Source organism: Triticum aestivum, chromosome 4A (genome assembly GCF_018294505.1).
Source record: "Triticum aestivum cultivar Chinese Spring chromosome 4A, IWGSC CS RefSeq v2.1, whole genome shotgun sequence".
Classification (NCBI taxonomy): Eukaryota; Viridiplantae; Streptophyta; class Magnoliopsida; order Poales; family Poaceae; genus Triticum; species Triticum aestivum.
The window spans coordinates 516,314,179-516,323,197 of NC_057803.1; positions in this window are offsets into that span (position 1 = coordinate 516,314,179).

Here is a 9,019-nt window from a genome sequence, read left to right on the forward strand (position 1 = left end):
CATCATGAACTGGTCGACTCATTAACTCCTTGAATCTGCAGAATTCTACCAAAACTTTGAAGAGGAAACCAGGCGGATCGAGACAGGCTTGGACCCTATCCTTTCTCCAGTCGGCGATGAGGCTGCCATGAACGTGCTCCGACTGGAATCTCGTGTTGCCAGCATTACAAGCTATCTTGCTCGCCTGAAGGTGGCGGTGTCACGCATTGATACATCACTCTGGCCAAGGGCAACGTTTAAAAATGATCTTGAGTCTCTGATGACTCGACTCAATGAGGTTCCTGGTCGAGTGCAGGAATGGAAGAAATCTTTTGCCCGATGTGGTGCTAACGTGGCTCTGTCGCTGGTTAGGGTCCACTACAAAGAATCTCGAGAAGAGAAGCTGGTGGAGATCAAGGTTGCCAACACCAAAAGGCATGACTTCCAATCCTTCATGGAAACCTTCATTGCTGCTGCCACCCGGATCGCTGACGGGATTGACCTGGACGAGTTCGTAGAGCCTGCAAGCCCTCCTCCTGCGGAGTGAACAAACTTTATACCTCACCTTAAATTTGCCTCGGAATGCCAAGTGATTTTGTAACCATTAAACTCCTTCGGGCCTGATGCCCGAGTACTTTTATCTTCGTTCTGGAACTTTAATATTTATTCAAACTTGGTTTATCTTCTGAATGTGCTTGCGTTTGCCTTTGAGTGGAACTTGTTCTTCACTCGGAATATTCTTTGTACTTGAGATGCAATTCTGAGGAGGATGTCCCAGTCGACCTGCACTTCGTCGTCCTTGCGGATGAGGATGGAGCGCACATTGTATTTGTGGCGTGGCTCTGAAGAGAAGGTTGCAGTCGACCTGCTCCTCATCGTCCTAGCGGATGAGGATGGAGCGCACATTGTATTTGTGGCGCAGCTCCGAAGAGAAAGTTGCAGTAGACATGCACCTCATCGTCCTTGCGGAAGGGGATGTGTTTCAAACTTAGGCGAGTACTGGACTACAGCTAAGCCCCCAAGTGTGAGGGTTGTTCATCACTCGGTAGGATTTTTCAAACTTAGGCGAGTACTGGACTGCAGCTAAGCCTCTGAGTGAGAGGGTTGTGATGAGGACATAGACCTGGGGTAGGGTAATAGGCCTGACCTATACGTCCTATCCAAGGTCACTATCTTAGAAGCAAAGAAGCTCAAGAGACAACAGGGAGGGCCCAACAAAGGTGTCGAGTGCAATCCACTCGACCTACGAGTCACTCGGAGATCCCTCCTTCTTTGGGTCACTCGACCACTCGATCATTCGACCATGCAAGAATCCATTCGACCTTTTTGAAGACCAGGAGTCGTCTAGAACAGCAGTGGGCAAGCGTCCACTCTGTAACCTTTAAGGCCATTAAGGCATTTAAGGCTAGCGTTACCCATAACACTACCTCTTTATGTACCTTAAACCCCTTGTAACGTGGGTTGGCTGGGGTCCTGGCGCACTCTATATAAGCCACCCCCCTCCATCGAGACAAGGGTTCGCACCCTCTGTAACACACAAACACACACACACACACATATGTAATCCAGTCGACCGCCTCAGGGCACCGAGACGTACGGCTGTTACTTCCTCCGTGAAGGGCCTGAACTCGTAAAACTTGTGTGTACAACTTCACCATAGCTAGGACCTTGCCTCCTCATACCTACCCCCATTCTACTGTCAGTATTAGAACCATGACAGTTGGCGCCCACCGTGGGGTGGGTGTCTTAGCGACTTTTTGGTGAAGTTGCGATTTTTCCGATTCTCATCATCATGGTTTCCGCCAGCGGACTAGTTGAGGGCCGCGAGATCCATCTCAGCACGCTCGTGTTCATCACCGACGACTCCGCATGGCTTCAGGAAGCTCCGCTCGACGTTGATGTGCTTCCCGTCCGCGGGGCGGCGCACTTTTGGGCGTGTGTCCGTGGCGTCCTTCTCCGGCAACCGTCAACCCAGTATCGGTCGGTTCCTATGGTGTCCTCATCCCCTGCCGCTCGCCGGCACAAGCAATCCGGTCAGTCGCGGCTGCAGCGGTGAGTGAGGCACGCGGTGGCCCGCTAGTCGGACACCTCACAAGTCACGGCAATCGAGCCCGACGAAACTCTCTACGGCCTATTCGACCTGTCAGCTGGCTCCATCGAGACCGCATCCGAGTGCGACAGCAACGATCCCGTGATAGAAGTCTTGATGGTCGATGGACCACCCAATCCTCCTGGCTTTCCCCGCAACGACGATGGCGGTGGCGGCGGCGATCCATCGCGCGTTCACGAGGAGTACCACCCCGAGCCCCTTTCTTCACAGCGGAGGGAAGAGCTTCGCCGCCGCAACATGGATGCACTTCACACTCCTATCGTTGGAGAAACTCCCAAGGCCCGGGCTTTGGAGGAAGCGCGACTGGCCAACTTGGCTGAGCGCACTCAACTGGAGAACCTGCAGCATGCACTCGACGAGCGTGCTCGGTAGCGCATCCCTGAATCCAGTCGGCGGCAGCTTTTTCCGCCTCAAACTCAGGTGTACCGCACTCCGATCCAAAATCTCACAGCCACAGCCCGAATAGCAGAGTCAATCTAGCCTTCCCAGTCGGAGGCAGGCAGGGGTTTGATGCAGATCCGGGCCTTGCTTCGAGCAGCTGGAGAACAAAATACAACAGTATCTCACTCGTGGAATAAGATTCATAGCAGGTCTGTGATAGCGGACACAGTCCAGTCAGCTCGTAGCCCAAGATCGCCTCCGCTGCGTGAGGGACATGGGCACCGGCAGGATCAGTACAGAAACCGCGAGCAGTATGATAACCGACTCGACCACAATGACCATCATCGAGTGACCACTCCTCCTCCGAGGAGCGGGTCATACGTGCCTCGGCGGCAGGATGACAGGCGCCCCCACAGCTGCGAGCAAAGAGTAACAGTCGACCCAAGGGAGCCAGGCTTTGATGCGAGATCTATTCTCATTCAAGGTCTGGTTGACAAGAACAGAGCGCATAGAGAAGGTCATGACAGAGATTATGCGACTGGCAGTAGAGTGCATGTTTCCGGTCCTGAGTGTTTCAGCAGAGCCATCAAGGCCGCAGTGATTCCTCCCAACTTCAGGTTGGCGACTAGAGTCAGCAAGTTCACCGGTGAGTCTAAGCTTGACACTTGGCTTGAAGACTACCGAGTGGCTGTGCAAATTGGTGGTGGCAATGATGAAGTGGCAATGAAGCACCTTCCTCCCATGTTGGAAGGCTCAGCCAGAGCATGGTTGACTCAGTTAGCACCTGGTAGCATATACAGTTGGGAGGAACTCGCCGGAGTGTTTGTTAGAACCTTTGAGGGTACTTGCAAGCGACCGGCAGGGTTGACAGAATTACAGTCCTGTGTACAGAAACCGAATGAGACTCTGAGAGACTATATCCAGAGGTGGATCACGTTACAACATACAATGGAGAATGTGTCAGATCACCAAGCAGTTTGTGCCTTCAAGGAAGGCGTCAAGTATCGGGAGTTGAATCTGAAATTCGGTCGGACAGGAGATATGTCCCTGACTCAGATGATGGAGATTTCCACCAAATACGCTAACGGCAAAGAGGAAGACCGACTCCGGAGTGGCAAACACAAAGCAGTCGCCCAGGACACCGATAGAGGTACTTCCAATCAGAAACAGAAGTGTAAGGCCGAGCCAGTTGCTCCTGGTGAGGCTTTAGTCGTAGCTCAAGGAAAGTTCAAGGGGAAGCCCAAAGGGCCCTGGACCCCCAAGAAAGTGAAAGATCAAGCTGGAAATGACGTGTTGGATTTGCCATGTCACATTCACATCAAGAAGGACGAATAGGGTAATCTGATTTATCCTAAGCATACCACTCGACAGTGTCGAGTTCTGATCCAGCAGTTCCGAGAGAAACAATCCAATGAGAAGGAAAAAGAATCGGATAAGGGTGAAGATAAATAAGAAGATGATGATGGTTTTCCCAACGTCAATTCCACTCTGATGATTTTTGCTGATGTTGAAAGCAAGAGTCGACTGAAAGTTATCAACAGAGAAGTGAACATGGTGGCTCCAGCAACACCAAGTTATTTGAAGTGGTCTCAGACTGCCATCACATTCGACCAGTTAGATCACCCAGCGCGTATAGCCACCCCTGGGAGGCAAGCGTTGGTGGTCGACCCAGTTGTTGAGGGCACTTGACTGACCAAAGTACTAATGGATGGTGGCAGCGGCCTGAATATCCTTTATGCTGAAACTTTGAATACCTGGCAAGAAGGCTGAATCAGTCGGCCAAATCGCCCTTGATGTGGTTTTCGGTGATTCCAAGAATTACCGCAAAGAAAAGTTGACATTTGAAGTAGTGGATTTCAAGAGTGCTTATCATGCCATTCTGGGTAGGCCTGCCTATGCACGTGTTAGCCTTGTCCCAGAGGAGTGATCTCTATCACTGGCAATCGGCAGAGAGCAAAAGAGTGCTTCCAGAAGGTCTCAAAAATAGCCGATGCATAAATGGTAGCAGTTGAAATGAAAGAATACCATAAAAATGCAGATTCAAGTGATTTGCTACGCTCCAAGAAGCCTGCCACTGATTCTGCATTTCAGTCATCTGGTGAAACCAAGCCGATTCATATTCACCCGACCGATCCTAATGCTGCTCCTACTCATATCTTGACATGACTCGACAGCAAATATGAAGAAGCGCTCATCCAGTTCCTCCATGAGAACTGGGACATCTTTGCATGGAAACCTTCTGACATGTCGGGTGTACCCAGGGGACTGGTTGAGCACCATTTGCGAGTCGACCCAAAAGTAAAACCAGTCAAGAAACATCTTCGACGGTTCGCTGTACAGAAGATAAAATCAATTGGTGAGGAAGTAGCTCGGCTCCTGGCAGTTGAGGTCATCCGAGAGATTTACCACTCCGAGTGGCTCGCCAATGTTGTCATGGTCCCCAAGAAGGACGACTCACTTCGCATGTGCATTGACTTCAAGCATATCAACCGAGCCTGCCCAAAAGATCATTTCCCTCTCCCCCGCATCGACCAAATCATCAACTCGACTGCGGGCTGTGAACGTTTGTCTTTTCTGGATGCCTACTCGGGTATCATCAGATCCGACTGTATGGACCCGATGAGATAAAAACGGCTTTCATCGCTCCATTTGAATGCTTCTGTTATGTCACCATGCCATTCGGCCTGAAGAACGCCGGAGCCACATTCATGAGGATGATCCAGAAGTGTCTGCTCACTCAAATCAGTCGGAATGTGGAAGCATACATGGATGACATCGTGGTCAAGTTGCGTAAGGGTTCCGACCTGCTGGTTGACCTCGCTGAAACCTTTGCCAACCTCAGAAGGTATGATATCAAGCTTAATCCATCAAACTGCACATTCGGAGTTCCTGGCAGAAAGTTACTCGGTTTCCTCATTTCCGAACGAGGGATCGACGCTAACCCAGAGAAAGTTGGTGCTATACTCCGGATGAAATGCCCCGTGCGTGTGCATGATGTCCAGAAGCTCACTGGTTGTTTGGCTGCCTTGAGTCAATTCATTTCTTGCCTCGGTGAAAAGGCATTGCCTCTTTACCGACCGATGAAGAAATCTAATAAGTTCGAGTGGACTCCTGAAGCTGATGCAACGTTTGCAGAACTCAAAGCCCTGCTTTCCACCCAGCCGGTGCTCGCTGCACCAATCAGCAAAGAGCTTTTACTGCTTTATATTGCAACCATTAGACAAGTTGTCAGTACAGTACTCATGGTCGAGCGGGAAGAAGGAAAATCCTATAAAGTTCAGCGCCCAGTATATTACGTTTCTGAATTTCTGACTCCATCCAAGCAAATATATCCACATTACCAGAAGCTTGTTTATGGGATTTACATGACCACGAAGAAGGTTGCACACTATTTCTCTGATCACTCCATTACAGTCGTCAGCGACGCACAATTGTCAGAGATCCTGAACAACAGAGATGCAACTGGTCGAGTGGCAAAATGGGCTATTGAACTCCTTCCCCTGGATATCAAATTTGAGGCAAACAAAGCTATCAAGTCCCAAGCAATAGCAGATTTCCTCGCCGAGTGGATCGAATAGCAACTGCCGACTCAGGTTCACTCGGAGCATTGGACCATGTTCTTTGATGGATCCAAGATGCTGAATGGTTCCGGTGCTGGGGTGGTATTAGTATCCCCCCTAGGTGACAAACTCAGCTATGTTCTCCAGATTCATTTTGACTCCTCCAACAATGAAGCTGAATCTGAAGCACTTCTGTACGGGTTGCGTATGGCCATTTCACTCAGCGTCCGTCGCCTCATGGTCTATGGCGACTCGGATTTAGTGGTTAATCAAGTGATGAAGGAGTGGGATGTCAGAAGCCCAGCTATGACCGGCTATTGTAATGCAGTGAGAAAGTTAGAGAAGATGTTTGAGGGGTTAGAGCTCCATCACATACCCCGACTGAAAAATCAAGCAGCCGATGATTTGGCAAAGATAGGTTCCAAGAGGGAGGCTATTCCCAACAATGTATTTTTGGAACATATTCATACACCTTCAGTTCAAGGAGGAGTTTTATTCAAAGCAAACTGTCAAGGGGTTCCCATAACACCCAACCGTGTAAGGAATGCAAAATCAAGGAACATAACATCGGTATGACGGAAACTAGGGCGGCAAGAGTGGAACAAAACACCAGGCATAAGGCCGAGCCTTCCACCCTTTACCAAGTATATAGATGCATTAATTAAAATAAGAGATATTGTGATATCCCAACATATCCATGTTCCAACATGGAACAAACTTCAGCTTCACCTGCAACTAACAATGCTATACGAGGGGCTGAGCAAAGCGGTAACATAACCAAACAACGATTTTCTAGGAAAGGTGGGTTAGAGGCTTGACATGGCAATATGGGAGGCCTGATATAGCAAGTGGTAGGTAGCGCGGCATAGCGATAGAGCGAACAACTAGCAAGCAAAGATAGAAGTGATTTCGAGGGTATGGTCATCTTGCCTGAGATCCCGCAAGGAAGAAGAACGAGTCTATGAAGAAGACAAACGGGCATAGTCGAACGGATCCTCACAACTCCGAAACCAAATCTAACAAGAGAAACAACCCAAAAAGAAGCAAACAACATAGTAAACAACCATCACATAAACAATAGCAATATGCACAAGCAAGTATGGTGCATGTCCAGTTTAATTATGCATGGCATGGCAAAGTGCACAAACAATACTACAAATTAGGTGGAGCTCGATATGCAACAAGTTGCATATTGATGAAACACCACATGACTTATTTAGTTCTCTCCCATTTTTGTACTCAACAAAATTAAATGTTATTAAACATGGCAAGGGGTGAAGCATATGAAAACTACCTATCTAGACAAGTTTAAATGAGGCCGGAACAACAAACTACAATTCTGGAAAATCCCCATGTGCAATTTATGGATTTGGTACTGTTCTGCCCTAAACCCAATTTTAGAGTTGTTAAACATGCAAGAAGAGTGCACCATGTTAAACTAGTCATTTTTCTACCCCATTTACATATAAAGTTTATTAAATTTGGAGCCAGTTATTTAGTTATGAAATAAATCATTTTAATCATGGCATTTAAGCAAATTAAAGCAAACAACATTTTTAACATTTCAAACAAGGATGAAAGTGGCATATTATGAAACTAGACAAAATTCTAAGCAGTTTACACGTTTAAAGTTTTTATATATGATGCATGGTTATTAAGTTATTATATGCATGAACTATGAGGGGTTTTCTGCAAAAATGGCAGTTCTTTGGATAATTAGCAAAATCATTCAGGAAAAAAACATGCGTTGGGCCAAAACTGGCTGGCCCAACAGAGAGGAGGGTCTGGGCGACTGCTCACATTGGGCCCAGAGGAGAAGATGGGTTGGCTGGGCCTTGGCACGGTTCTGGCCGAAGCGGGCGATCGAAGCGCTCGTCCTCTGCTCAACAGGGAGCAGAGCAGTGGCGACAGCAGGGGCACAGGGATGCACAGGTCACCGGCGCTGGTGGACTCCGGTGGGGGGGTGCGGTGACCTGGAGCCAGGGACGAGGCCGGGGTGCAGGGAATCACCGGATCTGGCAGAGAGCGACGAACGGAGCAGGGGAGGTCGATGCGGTCACGTGCGGGCGAGCGGGAAACAGAGGAGGTTCGAACAAGCGTGCGGGGCGCGGTCTCGCAGGCGGCGGGGCGGCGAAGACCGGCGACAAGGCGGTGGTTGACGACGCCGGGGACGTCAGCAGGGACGGAAGGCTGCGAGGAGCTCCCTGGGAGGCGTCGGGCATGGCGGCTACAAAGCTTCAAGATTCGGTGGGGCACAGCCATGGCGTGGTGCTCTCTTGGTGCTGTTCGACGGCAGCAGCGCCGGTCGTCGGGCGATGAGGCGAGGTCGAGCTTGAGGTCGGCGCGCAGAGGTCGGGGTCAAGAGCACGACGCGGCTGGCCGAGGAGGAGCTCGTCCCCTCGCTCTATGCAGGCGGCAGTAGGCATGGCGACAGGGTCCTGGTGGCTCCAGATCGTGGTGGAACTTGCAGCGGTGAGCTGGTGGAGGCCCTCGGGTGCTGCTGCGGCTGAACATGGGAGGAGCTGGAGGTCCTGCAGGAGATCCTCTCCGGCGATGAGGCAGGGCTCGGTGAGGAGCACCGCATTGAGGAGCCCCTCTCCTGTTGGGCTCGGTGAGCGGGATGAAGGGGAGCACGAGGGGGTTCGAATGGAGCTCGGGGATGAGGGGAGATCGGATGCTGGGCAGAGGAGCTCGGGCTCCTGCGGGATTAGAGCGGCGCGGCTTGGTTGGTTTGATTGGAAGGAGGAGGAGATTGGCCTGTGCTGAAAATGAGGGAGGTGGACGTGTCGGCTGGGTGGAGTGGATGGATCTGGGTGGATCCCGATGAAGATGGTAAGTAGGTGGCGGCGGCGGAGACGAGAGGGATGGATGGGACATCTAGGTCTAGGGTTACAACGATTATATAGGTAGGAGATAAGGGTTGGGGTTATCTAGGTCCCTCCGATTGTAAAAGGACGGTTCGGAATAAAATGCTTTGGGAGTCCAAACA